This window comes from Hemiscyllium ocellatum, chromosome 8 (assembly GCF_020745735.1).
Source record: "Hemiscyllium ocellatum isolate sHemOce1 chromosome 8, sHemOce1.pat.X.cur, whole genome shotgun sequence".
NCBI classification, from domain to species: domain Eukaryota; kingdom Metazoa; phylum Chordata; class Chondrichthyes; order Orectolobiformes; family Hemiscylliidae; genus Hemiscyllium; species Hemiscyllium ocellatum.
The window spans coordinates 37,401,741-37,416,851 of record NC_083408.1 but is presented as its reverse complement, the minus strand read 5'-3'; the positions used below and the strand labels follow the sequence as shown (position 1 = coordinate 37,416,851).

The following is a 15,111-nucleotide window of genomic DNA, read 5'->3' as shown; positions in this document are numbered from 1 at the left end:
ACAGGCTGGGGCTATTTTCCCTTGAGTATCAGAGGCTGAGGGGTGACCTTATAGAGGTTTATAAAATCATGAGGGGCATGGATAGGATAAATAGACAAAGTCTTTCCCTGGGTTGAGGGAACATAGGTTTAGGGTGAGAGGAGAAAGATATTAAAGAGACCTAAGAAGCAACTTTTTCATGCAGAGGGTGGTACATGTATGGAATGTAGTGGTTCTGTTCGCCGAACTGGAAGTTTTTGTTGCAAACATTTCGTCCCCTGGCTAGGAGACATCATCAGTGCTGTGGAGCCTCCTGCGAAGCACTTCTTTGATGTTTCTTCCGGCATTTATAGTGGTCTGTCCTTGCCGCTTCCGGGTGTCAGTTTCAGCTGTCCGCTGTAGTGATTGGTATATTGAGTCCAGGTCGATGTGTCTGTTGATGGAATTTGTGGATGAATGCCATGCCTCTAGGAATTCCCTGGCTGTTCTCTGTCTGGCTTGCCCTACGATAGTAGTGTTTTCCCAGTTGAATTCATGTATGGAATGAGCTGCCAGAGGATGTGGTGGAGCCTGGTATAATTGCAACATTTATGAGGCATCTGGATGGGTATATGAATAGTAAGGGTTTGGAGGGATATGGGCCAGGTGCTGGTAGCTGGGACTAGATTGGGTTGGGATATCTAGTCGGCATGGACAAGTTGGACCGAAGGGTCTGTTTCTGTGCTGTACATCTCTGACTCGATAATGTTGTCGTCAGTTCTGAGGACAGGAGTAGGATTTTGGTTCTGCGAAATGCAGCAGACAAACTCTCTGGTGAAAGGCGACCATCCAAACGGTCATCCACTTTATTCCTTTATTGCTTGTTTTAACTTTGATAAGTCTCCTGTGTATTACTGAAGGTTCCACTTTTATTTTGTGTGCTGACGCATTTGGTAAATCCTCAAATATTTCTTCAGACATCAATTCCCAGTGGCATCCTCCTTTATAATTGTCAGTTCTTGAGTTCTGAGACCAGGACAATGACTCCCTGCACATTTGACACATGGGAAAAGCACAGAATTGGCCCATGAGGAGCGGTTAAGGATTTTGGGTCTGCATTTGATGGAGCTCAGCAGGATGAGGGGGATTTGATTAAAACTCACATTCTATCCAGGTCTCTCAGTATTCTATATGTACAGAATGTACGTCCACTAGGAGGAGGGCCCAAGACCTGAGGGCAGAGTCTCAAATGAAGGGGTGAACCTTTTGAACTGAGGTAAGGGGGAATTTCTTCAGCCAGAACATAGTGAATCATTGCCGCAGAGGGCTGTGGAGGCCAGGTCACTGAGTGTATTTAAGGCAGAAGTAGGTAGGTTCTTTATCAAGGATTATGAGGAGAAGACAGAAGAATGAGGTTGGGAAATGTATCAAGCCATGACCAAACGATGGAGCAGACTGGATGGGCTGGAATAATTAATTCACCTGTTTATATTGTATGGTCTTATGGTCTAAGATGCAAGGCCAAGTCTTATCTCTTCATTTTGTCTGACAAATCCACCCAATACATCAAGTGCAGATATGAATTGGATGTCAAACTGGGTGTCAATCTTTTAAACTTCATGTCCTGATAATTAAAATGATTTGCAGGTAGGACTGTATGCTGCTGTCAGTGAGTAACATGGGAACAGAATTAGGCCATTCAGCCTTTTAAGCCTGTTCCACCATTCATTAAGATCATAGCTGATCTATTACCTAGTTCCATATATCTGTCTTTGGCCCTACCTCTTAAACTTTTGCTAAATGCTGGTTCTATCTGTCTCAGATTTAAAATTAACAACTGATTCAGCATCCACTACCATTTCTGGGAGAGGGTTTCACACACCTACCCACCCTTTGTGTGTAGAACAGCTTCTTCACTCCTCTCCTGAACGGTCTGGCCCTAATTCTTACATTATGCCCCCTAGTTCTAGAATCCCCAACCACCAGAAATAATGCATCCTTACCTACCCTGTCTTTTCCTGTTAATAACTTAAAGACTTCAACTAGATCACCTTTAGAAATTTGACAGGTGAACTCGAGAGAAAACCGATCTAATTTGTATAATATCTCCGCATAATGTAACCTTTGTAGTCTGGGTAGCATTCTTGTACTACATGATACTTGCTCCCAAGCCACTGTATCGTTCCTAACATGTGGTGGCCAGATTTGCTCACAATACTTCAAATAGGGTCTAAGCAGGGTTTTAAGCTGCATCCTTTGTTGCCCATTCCCCTCGATATAAAGACTAGCATTCCATTAGGTTTCTTGATTATTTTTTGTACCTTTGAGAGCTATGTACCTAAACCCCCATTTAGGGTCTTTGAATTTTCAAGTTACATCCATGTAAATCAGGTCTTTCGCTGTAACATATTGTACCCTTTTAAATTAACTCCTCCACAGAGTTAATCAATGCCTAATGAGTGCTCAACTATTAGACCATTCTATAACCCATTAACCATCAATCATGAATAACAACTCTCTGGTATCCACCTCCTCCCCCCACCACTGTGGCTGCCCTCACACCAACACCTTGTGTATCCACATTCACCCCAAATCCCACATTCCTGCAGCTGCCTTCTTTCCACCACTTTCCATGAACACCTTCTCCCCATCCCCTACAGACTCATTCTCTCCCACTGCCTCCACCTCCCCACCCGCACCTTCTCCCCATCCCCCAGACACTCCTTGTCTCCACCCGCTGCTTCCACCTCCCCACCCTCCCTGTATCAGCTATATTCCCCCCACCAACTGCAGTTTCCTCCCCCTCCCTCGGTAGTCTCCATCTCCTGTGTGTTGACTGGGACGAGGGGCAGTAACCAGGCAATAAAGGTTTATGATAATTGATAATGGGGCAAGAGGGAAAGGAAGAGAATTTTATTCCTCATTGAGTTATGATGATCTGCCTGAAAAGGTAGCAGAAACTGATTTTAAGCGTAGTTTTCAAAAGGGATTCAGGTATGTACTTGCAAAGGAAACACATGGTAGTGGCACTGGAATAAAGCAGGGGAATAACTCCATGAGACTCCAAAGGCTGTGATCTTGTAGCCATTACACAGACATGGTCACATGGAAATCACGTCTGGGAACTAAATATTCAGGTGAGTGCAACATTTTGAAAGGATGGGTAGGAAGGAAAGGCTGGTGAGGTATATAGAATGATAGCAAGAAATGATCTTGAATTGGAAATGATTGAGAGTTTTGTTTGGCTACATGTGAGTGCTTTGGAATTGGGTGAAAACACCCTGACTTTCAAGGGGTAAGTGGTAAAGCTAATTTCAGAGCTAATCTTCAGGTTAAATTAGTTCTTTAATCGAGTAACTAAAAGCTGCTCTGTTTGGGTGTAGTTTTAATTACATGTCTGAAACAGGAGTCAGCTGGGTTACTGTTGGGTGAAGCTGGTTAACTGAACAAACTGTTTGATCCTGTTCAGAGGCCCCCTCGTGACTCACTAATAGTGTTCTTACCCCATGGACTGGGAGGCCCATGTTCAAGTCCCACCTGCTCCAGCGGTATACAATAACTTCTCTGAGCAGATTGATTTTTTAAAAAAGTATTTTAATTAAAAATATTTGATCCTATTCAGAAGCATTGTTTTTGGGGGCCTATGAAAAAGAGGGAACTCAGTGCTGATTGGCTAAACAAAAGTGCTTCTGAATTGGGTGAAAACGGGGAGTAGGTGAAGCTGAAAGACCAAGAGGAGTGCTCAGTTCCAGCCTAGGCCGTTCAGAAAGTAACATGGTCTCAATGGAAACAGCAAAGTAAGTGATACCTGCAGAATATTTTTTTTGAAGCATAATATACAGGCAGTTTTCATATAAAACATTTTTTTGCAGCTAGAACATTGCTGAAGAATTAGGTTCGAGAATGCTTACCTCTTCTCAATAGATTAGATTAGATTACTTACAGTGTGGAAACAGGCCCTTCGGCCCAACAAGTCCACACCGACCTGCCAAAGCGCAACCCACCCAGACCCCTACATTTGCCTCTTACCTAACACTACGGGCAATTTAGCATGGCCAATTCACCTGACCCGCACATCTTTGGACTGTGGGAGGAAACCGGAGCACCCGGAGGAAACCCACGCAGACACGTGGAGAATGTGCAAACTCCACACAGTCAGTCGCCTGAGTCGGGAATTGAACCCGGGTCTCGGGCGCTGTGAGGCAGCAGTGCTAACCACTGTGCCACCGAGGCGCCCATTCAAATCAAAACAAAAACAAATAGTACAATTCAAGTGAGGATCATTTCACACGCTGTTTTTTTTAGAATTATATAGAATCCCTACAGTGTGGAAGCAGGCCCTTTAGCCCAACAAGTCCACACCGACCCTCCGAAGAGCCATCCAGACCCATTCCCCTACATTTACCCCAGACTGATACACATAACCTACACATCCCTGAACACTATGGGCAATTTAGCATGGCCAAATCACCTAACCTGCACATCTTTATATTGTGGGAGAAAACTGGAGCACCCAGGGAAAACTCACCCAGACACTGGGAGAATGTGCAGACTCCAGGCAGACAGTCACCCAAGGCAGGAATCGAACCTGGGTCCCTGGTGCTGTGAGGCAACAGTGCTAACCACTGAGCCATAATGCCACGTTCTGCGCATGCACCAATGTCACCTGCAGCCAGAGCAAGTGAGTGGTACTGTACTGTACATTGAGCAGCTTCATCTCAAACATTAAACTAATAAATATTCATTGCTCTCCCTCTGAAACAGGAATATTCTTGTATAATTCCTGTAATAGCTTAAGTAAATCCTGCAGGCCTGCATTACTCTTTATATTTCCCATTTGCCTTTCTAATTTGTTCTTGTATATGCATATCACAGAATCTCAACCAACTCCCAAGAAACAGTCAGAAGACAATCAACCACAGCCATCCACTTCTGCAGCCACAGCTGCATGTGAAGGTGGTGGTGATGATCCTCTCTCCCCGCATTAACAATATTTTTTCAATGCAATGTGTTAAATTTACTTTTGTTTTGCCAATATAAATGATTGAAACCTTCATTCAGGCTGTGCTATACTTTGTATTAGGCTTTTGGGTGATTTTCGAGTGATCGTGAGTGTTGTTTTTTGCAGGTCTGCCCCAACACCACTTTTCTCACAGGCCCCATTATTTCTATTAAGCGAGGTTTCACTGGAAAGCAACTACGGCATTATCGGAGAACTACGAGCATTAGCTTTAATAAAGGTAGGGACTTGCAATTATGGTGCACGTGTTTGAAATGCAGGAAGGTCCTTAGCTCGCTTAAATTCTCTTAAAGAGAATAACTAGTTTAATCCAGAGAAGAGTCATGACAGCAGACTTCAGACTTGTGTACACCTTTTGCACAATGAGGGCAATAAGGGAAGCTTCAGACCATAAGAAATGGAAGTAAGGCCATTCGACCCATCAAGTCCACTCTGCCATTCAATCATGGCTGATGGGCACTTACCTGCAGTCTCCCCTTATCCCTTAATTCCTTGCAAGATTAAGAATTTACCGATGTCTGTCTTGAAGACATTTAATGTCCCGGCCTCCACTGCGCTCCATGGAAATGAATTCCATAGGCCCACCACTCTCTGGCTGAAGCTTTCAGTGTCCCTGATGGCTACCTGTTCAGGAAGTGTGTTCTCTGCTGACTAACTGCTTTCTGGGGCTAGAGCTGTGGGTGGACTCACTGTATAGATGATAGACAGAAAGGGAATGGGTGACGATCAGACAAAGTGAAAGACTCCAGAAGGAAGTGCAAGAGTTACCTGTGGTCATTCTCCTTCTCAAACAGATACACCACTTTGAAAACTCTCGGGGGGGGGGGGGGGAAATGGCCTCTCAGGGGATAGCAGCATCAGCCATGTTCATGGCTCCATGGGTGGCTCTGCTGGAGAGAAGGGAAGGAAAATGAGTGGCAGGGCTGTAGTGAGAGGGGATTCAACAGTAAGAGGTACGGACAGGCACTTCTGTATGACATGAATCCAAGATGGTACGTTGCTTCCCTAGCGCCAGGCTCAGGGATGGCATGGAGCAGCTGCAGGACATTCTGCTGCCGGAGGGTGAACAGCCAGTGGTTGTGCTCCACAAAACATCCAACATCGTAGGTAAACGAAGGTTTGAGGATTTGAAAACCGAATCTGGGGAGTTAGGAGATGAATTAGAATACAGGAACTCAAATGTAGGAAGCTCAGGATTACTCCCAGTGCCACATGCTAGCGAGAGCAGGAATAAGAGGAGAGATGAGATGAATGTGTGGCTGTAGAAATGGTATGGCAGGGAAGGGTTTAGGTTGTTAAGGCATTGGGACTGTTTCTGGTGAAGGTGGGACCTGTACATACCTGATGTGGGCAGCACTGGGACAAATATCCTCACAGGGGTTTTATGCTGGTTCCACTGGTGAAGTTCTCAACGAGTATGGTGAGGATGGCATCCAAAGTGTAAGCTTAGATGGGGTCAGATTCAGATCAGGAAATGGGAGGTTGAACATCAATTAGCAATTGTCTTGGATCACAAATGTATCTGAGCAGTTCTATTAGATTCTGCTAAATATAATTAAGGGAAGTGTCGACAACCACGATTTCCTTAAATGTGGGTGTTTATTAAATAATAATGATAAAGGAGAAAAAGCAGCAAGCCTCATATCCTTCTGCCCATTGGGAACCCCTCGATCAATGGCTTGTCTGGAGGCTTAGGTTCCTAGCTGCGTTCACAAACCTGGCCCGAGGTGAACTCTTAAAACCCAGGATGAAATTCACTGTCTCTTATGTAGCTGCTGTAATGGAAACCAGACTGGAGGTTGGACACAATTGGCAGTTCAATATCCTTTGATATGGAGTTTTTAGCAGGATAGAGTGGATGACAATAAACAAAGGGGTGTAGTAGTATTGGTTAAAGAATAAATTACGCTTGTCAGAAGGGATGACATACTAAGCACATTAACAAATGAAGCCTTATGGGTTGAGGTTAGGAATGAAAATGGGGCAGTTACACTGCTAGGAGTATACTACAGACCTTCAAAGTGAGAGGGAAATAGAAGGGTATGTATACAGACAGATTTCTGCCTTTAATTGTAGGTGACTTTAACTATCCCTATATCAGCTATCCCAATTTCAAACAATAATAAGGGGGCATTGAAGAGAAAAAAAAACTCATGTATTGTGTCCAGGATTTCTTATTGAACAATACATGACAAGCTTAACAAGAGGCGAAGCAATTCTAGATTTATTTTTGGGAAATGAAAGTGGCCAAGTGGGTGAGGTGACAGTGGGTGACCTCATCAGGTACAGTGACCACAATTTGTTATCATAGACAAGGACAGAGATAAATCAGGAGTAAAAGTTTTAACTGGGAGAAGGCAAATTTTACAAAACTGAGAAGTGATTTGGCTGAAATGGACTGGATAGGAAGCGAAAGGATAAATCAGTGGTGAACCAATGAGAGGTGACAAAAACTGAAATGCTTAAGGGACAAAGCAGCCATGTCTGCTCCAAAAATAAGAACAGTACTGCCAAATCTAGACCCCCATGGATGTATAGAAAAATACAGGGGATGATTAATTTAAAATGTTGTCACAAAAAAACTCAACACTGCTGATAACCTTGAGTAGCACAGGCAGAACAGGAATCAATGTCGAAACATGAGGCGCTGGAAAAGCACAGCAGGTCAGGTAGCATCCGAGGAGCAGAAGAATCGCCATTTTGGGTGGAGGGGTAGAAGGGGGGGCTGAGAGATAAATAGGTGGCTGTGAAGGTGGTAAGTATTTGCAGTTGAGGGGTGATGGTGATAGGTCAGAGTGGAGGTCGGAGCGGATAGTTGGGGAGGAAGATGGACAGGAAGGACAGTTCAAGAGGGCAGTGCCGAATTGGAGGGTTGGATCTGGGATGAGGTGAGTGGAGGGGAGATGAGGAGACTGATGAAGTCGACATCTATGCGGTGTGGTTGGAGGGTCCCAATGTGGAAGATAAGACGTTCTTCCTCCAGGCGTTGGGTGGCTAGGATTTGATGGAGGAGGCCCACGACTTGCATGTCCTTGACTGAGTGGGAGGGCAAGCTGAAGTGGTTGGCCACAGGGCGGTGTGGTTGTTGGTGTGGGTGTCCCAGAGGTCTTCCCTGAAATGCTCCGCGACTAGGCATCCTGTCTCCCCAATGTAGAGGAGGCCATATCAAGAGGAACGGACACAGTAGATGAGGTGTTTTGAGGTGCAGGAAAATCTCTGCCAGATGTGGAGGGACATTTGGTGCCTTAGATGGGGGTGAGGGGGGAGGTGTGAGAACAGGTTTTCCACCTCTTGCGGCAGAAGGGGAAGGTACTAGGAGTGGAGAGTGGACTGATGTGGAGCATGGACCTAATGAGCGAGTCACAAAGGGACTAGTCTCTGTGGAATGCTGAACAGGGTTAGAGGGGAAATATATCTCTCGTGTTGGGGTCTGATTATGGATGGTAGAAAAGGCAGAGGATGGTGCATTGTATCCGGAGGTTGGTGAGGTGGAAGGTGAGGACCACAGTGGTTCTGTCCTTCTGTTGCAATGAGAGGGGTAGGGTTCAAGGGCAGAGGTGCAGGAAGTGGAGGAGATCCACTTGAGGGTATCATTGATCATGTGGGAGAGGAACTTGCAGTCCTTGAAATAGGCCATCTGGGATTCCTGGAGTGGAATTGCTCCTCCTGGAACAGATGCGGCGGAGGTGGAGGAATTGGGAATAAGGGATAGTATTTTTTGCAGGAGGCAGGGTGGGAAGAGGTGTGCTTGAGGTAGCTGTGGGAGTCATTGTGTTTGAAGTAGATGTCCGTGTTGAATCTGCCGTCAGAGATGGATTCGGAGAGGTCAGGAAGGGGAGGGAGGTGTCTGACATGGTCCAGGCGAATTTAAGGTCAAGATGGAAGTGAAGTTGATGAACTGTTCAACGTCCTTGTGGGAGCACAAGGTGATGCCGATCCAGTCATCAATGTGGTGGAGGAGAAGGTGGGGAATAGTGCTGGTGTCACTGCAGAAGATGAATATCTGACAAAGATGGATCTTGTAAATAAAAATAAGGAAAGCAGACAGAGTTCATGAAAACACATTAATAAGCAAGATAAAGGAAACCCCAAACATGTTTTACCAGTATGTAAAGAGTACAGTTAAGGAAAAAGAGAGATGCAGTAGGGAATTTGTGTGAAGATGCAGAGGAGATGTGATGAATTTTAAATGAATTTTTGTCTCAATATTGACAAAGGAAAGGGATGATATGAATGTAGTAAGCCAAGAGGAGAAGTGTAAAATTTTGGACAAAAATAATCATAATGAGAGGGGACGTGTTTGAGGAGTTGGAATACTTCAAAAATGGATAAGTCGTCAGGACCAGATGGATTCTTTCCTAGGATTTTGAAGGGGGTCAGGAAGGAAATAGCAGAAGCACTGAGGATTGTTTTCCAATCTTCACTAGATGCAGGTGAGGTGCCGGAGGACTGGAGGAATGTAAGTGTAGTCCCACTGTTTAAAAAGGGAGTAAAGGAAATGCCAAATAAACAATCATAAGCCAATTATTCTTTCTTCAGTGGTGAGCTAATTGTTCAAGTCAATCCTGAGAGACATGGAAAGACATGGACTAGTTGGAGATAGTCAGCATGGCTTTGTTAAGACCTACTCGCAGAATGCTTCAGAGGACGTCGCTGGGATACCCGCACCAACCAACCCCACCGCCCCATAGCCGAACACTTCAACTCCAAGGGCGTGCAGGTGCTGGGCCGTCTCCGTCGCCATTCCCTAACCACCTGATGCCTGGAGGAAGAACGCCTCATCTTCTGCCTTGGGACCCTCTAACCCCACTGGATTTCACCAGTTTCCTCAATTCCCCTCCCCCAACCTTACCCAGTTCCAACCTTCCAAATTGACACTGCCCTCAAGACCTGTTCTACCTGTCAATCTTCCTTCCCAACTATCCGCTCCACCCTCCTCTCCGACCTATCACCATTACCCCCACCTCCATCCACCTATCGCACTCTCAGCTACCTTTCCTCCAGCCCCACCACCCAGTCCCATTTATCTCACCACCCTGTCAGCTCTCAGCCTCATTCCTGATGAAGGGCTTTTGCTTGAATTCTCCTGCTCCTTGGATGCTGCCTTACCTGCTGTGCTTTTCCAGCACCACACTCTTGACTTTAAGAGAAGGTCATGCCTTAATCAAATTTGATTAACTTCTTTGAGAGTCGATGAGGGTAGTGTAGAGGATAGTGTCTACATGGGTATTAGAAAGGCATTTGATAAGAACCTATATGGCTGACTGGATCAAAACAGTAAAAATCCATGGGATACCGGATAATATGTTAAATCAGATCCAAAATTGGCTTAGTAATGGGAAACAAAGGGTAACGGTCAATGACTACCCTTGCAAGTGGAAAACTGTTTCAAATGGTGTTCCACAGGGTTCAGTGTTGGGACCTCTGCTGTCTGTATTACACAGTAACCATTTGAACTTGAACATGGGGAACATAATTTGGGAAATTTGCAGACAATACAAGAATCGCCCAAGTACAGGATAGCTCCAAAATGAAATAGATGGGCTGGTGAGATGGGCAGGAAAGTGGTAGCTGGAGCTAAACTCCGATAAATGTGCATTTAGGGAGGTCAAACAGTAAAATAGAATATACAATAATCAGGAATATACTGAAAGAGGTAGATGAAGTGAGGGATCTTGGCATGCAAGTGCACAGATCCCTAAATGTAGCAGTACAGGTAGATTAAGTTTTAGACCATGTATATGAGATGCTGTCCTTCATTGATAATTGTATAGAATACAAAAGTAGGGATATAATGATGAAACTGTCTTAGATTCTGATGAGGTCACTACCAAGTACTGTGTGCAGTTCCGGTCCCCACATTACAGGAAGGATACAATTACTCTGGAGAGAGTGTAGAGAATATTGCCAGGGCTGGAGAATTGTAGCTACGAGAAGAGATTGGGATTGTTTTCCTTGGAATGTAGAAGGCCAAGGGGGTGACATGATTGAGGTATGCAAAATTGTGAGGAGTAGAAATAAAATAGACAGGGAGAACCTTTTCCTTTGGCTGAGAGTTTAAAAACTGCATTGGGTGAATACAATTCGGGGAACTGACATACAGCTTTCTTGAAAACGTGATGTGGAATTTATGTAATTGTCTTCATCTTCAAGTTACCATGTTCTCCCTTTTGTTCTTTCCATATTAGCCAATATTGAAAGGCTGGAATGGGAGCTGAATTCCATGTTCTTATCCGACTAATTCCCAAACCAGGATCTCCAGTCTTCCATCCCACCTGGAAGTTGCTATGACTCAAGGTCACAGAGTTGTGATGGCACAGATGGAGGTCATTGATGCCACAATGGCTTCCTGTAGAAACTACTGTACACTAAACACATTTAAAAATACTGTTAGTAGAAAATAAATTTTAATCTTTAATATTCTCCCTTATAATGACAAAAATATTCAGATCTGATATAAAAGATTGGAGGAAGCCTTGATGTATCTCCTTTGGTTCATTGGTGCCATTTTGAAGTCTTGGGTCGCAATGCAGAAATCAGTTTCTCAAACCCGTACTGTAGAAGGGCAGATCATTCTATCACTAACCCAGATCAAACCAAGGATAGCCACTTCCATCAGGAGAAGCCAAGAGCAGAGTCTTCAACCTCTGGCCCAGGCTAGAGCTCTCATACAGCTTGTATCATTCGAGAGCAGCGAACATTACCGGAATCAAAAACATAAGTTGCTGGGAAGCTCAGCAGGTCTGGCAGCATCTGTGCAGAGAAATCAGTCAATGTTTCGGGTCCAGTGAGTCTTTTTTAGATTAGATTAGATTACTTACAGTGTGGAAACAGGCCCTTCGGCCCAACAAGTCCACACCGACCCGCCGAAGCGCAACCCACCCATACCCCTACATTTACCCCTTACCTAACACTACTTCCTCAGAACAGAATGATCCTTTTCTGACCCAGAATGTTAGTTAATAATGAACAATGCCAAGTGATAAAATGGGCATTGCTGATTGTATTATTTAACAAGATGATAGCACTGTTTTGATATTCCTTTCTCTTTGAAGTATGTGCCCTTAAACATTTGTGACAAGCTGTTGTTGATACTGCTTCGTTGGATTTTTTTGATAGTGAGAAAGCAATTTAAGTTGCACCATGTTTTACAAAGTAATGCAACAGCCAAATTAATTGAATCTAAGTTAACTGAAAGTGAGATCAAAGTCTTTTGCTGCGAGTTGCATCAAGGATCAGAAAGGTTGTCAGAATAATCTGCCGATGAGACATTTTCCAGTTGATGAGACTGCTATTGCAGTTCCTCAGACTGGCTGTAGGTGGCAGTGTTGGTAAAGGAGTTCTCCAACGTCTGACACAAGATTTGAATTCACCAATTTCCAAATCTCCCTACTCCCTAGATCCAACCCTCCGACTCGGCACTGCCTCTTGACCTGACCTACCTGTCCATCTTCCTTCCCACCTATCTGCTCCATACTTCCCCAATGAAGGGCTTATGCTCAAAACATCGACTCTCCTGCTGTGCTTTTCCAGCACCACGCTTTTTGACTCTGATCTCCAGCATCTACAGTCCTCAATTTCTCCATACTTCCCACCCAGATATCACAATCACCTCCGACCTGCGCCCCTACCTATCACCATCCCACACACATTACCCCTAGTCCCACTGCCCCTCCCCCATTTATCTCTCAGCCCCCTTCTCCCTCCCCAGCCCTGATGAAGGGTCACGCCTGAAACATCATCTCTGTTGGTCCTCGGATGATGTCTGACCTGCTGTGCATTTTCCAATGCCACGCATTATCGTTTCTGATCAATCCCAAGCTCATTTGGGATCCAGGGCCTGTATCCCTAGTCCTGGCTAAGTGAAGTTTGTCATATGAGAATTACCAATTGCCTGTGATCAATTTAACTTTCCTGAAATTATTTCCAAGCCAGTACCTACCTCACAAACTGCATTGCCGAAAGAAAAGCTGATCTGTCCATGTAGATTTTGTGCTGTGCACAAACTGCTTCCTACATTTGTCAATCACAGTAATTATAATTCAAAATTAATTTATTAGCTATAAGATGCCTTGATGTCCTGAGGACATGAGAGTTGAAAGGTCACCCCAATGTGCTAGAAGGGAGAAAACAGTAAAACTTGTGACTGGTAAATGTAGCTGTGATGGCTGAGTGGTTAAGGCGTTGGACTTGAAATCCAATGGGGTCTCCCCACACAGGTTCAATCCTTGATCGCATGTTGCTTACTAGATTGTAAGAGCATCCTGTTTGGCCTGCTGTGAATGGTACATTCTGATTCAACCTGTCTTGGAAACCTTACAATGGATTTTCTTTTATTGTTCAACGATGTGGAAGCAACATCCAAATCCCAATTTCTCAACCCTCGCTTCGATGGGCAATGTTCAGGTATCAGTCGTTGTTGCGGTTTACTGGGAGGAGATTGCAGTATTTTGATCTGATCCAGGCTGTTCGTTGTCTTGTAGATTAGATTACCTACAGTGTGGAAACAGGCCCTTCGGCCCAACAAGTCCACACCAACTCTCCAAAGAGCAAAGCACCCAGACCCATTACGTTTACCCCTTCACCTAACACTACAGGCAATTTAGCATGGCCAATTCACCTGACCTGCACATTTTTGGATTGTGGGAGGAAACCGGAGCACCCACAGGAAACCCACGCAGACACTGAGAGAATGTGTAAACTCCACATAGACTGTTGCCTGAGGCGAGAATTGAACCCGGGTCTCTGGCGCTGTGAGGCAACAGTGCTAACCACTGTGCCACCCCTCTCTTCTTGAGGGGTACTGTCTAACCCCTTCACTCTCCCAAATTGGGTCAGACAGAAGAAATTTGTGTTCCCATTCCAGTTAAGGCTGGTGAAGATGGCCAGCCCTTGGCCGAACCTGATCTGCTGGGTGGGAGACATTGTAATTGTCTGCCTTGCATTTATTTATCTTGTGCACTATCTCTGTTCTGTCCTCTTATAGCCGTGACACTAGTTGTGTAGAACAGGGGGACACTTGCCTGTAGAATGGGCCTGATCTTCATTCTCACAGTGAACCTTCCCATGATCAACATAATTGGGTCAGTGTCATGGAAGTGCACCTTTGTCTCACTGCAATCTTCACAGTGGCATCAAAATGACAAGTTGAGGAAAACATGGAGTTCTTGCTCATGCAATATGAACCAGTACAGAACCAACAGCACAAAATAGAATTGAGAGGTCAGGCAATCCTTTTCCTCCCCCCCACCCCCCCCTCCCTGCTCCGGGGCTGTGTTCCTCCCCCCCCTCCCTGCCACGGGGGCTGTGTCACCCCCCCTCCCTGCTCCAGGGGCTGTGTCCCCACTCCCTGATCTGGGGCTACAAAGTAATTATATCCATTCACTATCTGGCTGAACTCCAATTTAGGGCAGCTCCTACAGAATATTGACACACAATACAATCTGTAACCTTCTAGGTATGGCTCAGGCTCAAACTATATGAGGTCCTCACACACTTAGCAGGTCTTAAATACATTTTACCAGAGTCTAGACTCAGCGTTATAGAATCCTGCCATGAGGCGCTCTCAGAGTGCAACAGGATCTTGATCAGATGGGCCAATAGGCTGAGAAGTGGCAGATGGAGTTTAATTTAGATAAATGTGAAGTGTTGCATTTTGGAAAGGCAAATCAGGGCAGGACTCATACACTTAATGGTAAGGTCCTAAGGAATGTTGCTGAACAAAGAGACTGTGGAGTGCAGGTTCATAGTTCATTGAAAGTCGAGTCGCTGGTCGATAAGATAGTGAAGAAGGCGTTGTTGGTATGCTTTCCATTATTGGTCAGTGTATTGAGTACAGGAGTTGGGTGATCATGTTGCGGCTGTATAGGACATTGGCTAGGCCACTGTTGGAATATTGCGTGCAATTCTGGTCTCCTTCCAAACGGAGGGATGTTGCAAAACTTGAAAGGGTTCATAAGGGATTTACAAGGATGTTGCCAGGGTTGGAGGATTTGAGCTATAGGGAGACGTTGAATAGGCTGGGGTTGTTTTCCCTGGAGCGTCGGAGGCTGAGGGGGTGGCCTTATAGAGGTGTATAAAATCACGAGGGGCATGGATAGGGTAAATAGACAAGATCTCTTCCTTGGAGTGGG

The 15,111-nt window shown here is 45.0% G+C and overlaps 1 non-coding gene across 1 annotated transcript; it reads left to right on the top strand.

Moving 5' to 3' along the window:
* The first annotated feature begins 13,136 nt into the window (after positions 1-13,136).
* On the top strand, positions 13,137-13,222 carry trnas-uga (transfer RNA serine (anticodon UGA)). Its single transcript has one exon. It is a non-coding gene; the product is annotated as a tRNA-Ser (tRNA).
* Positions 13,223-15,111: the final 1,889 nt, after the last annotated feature.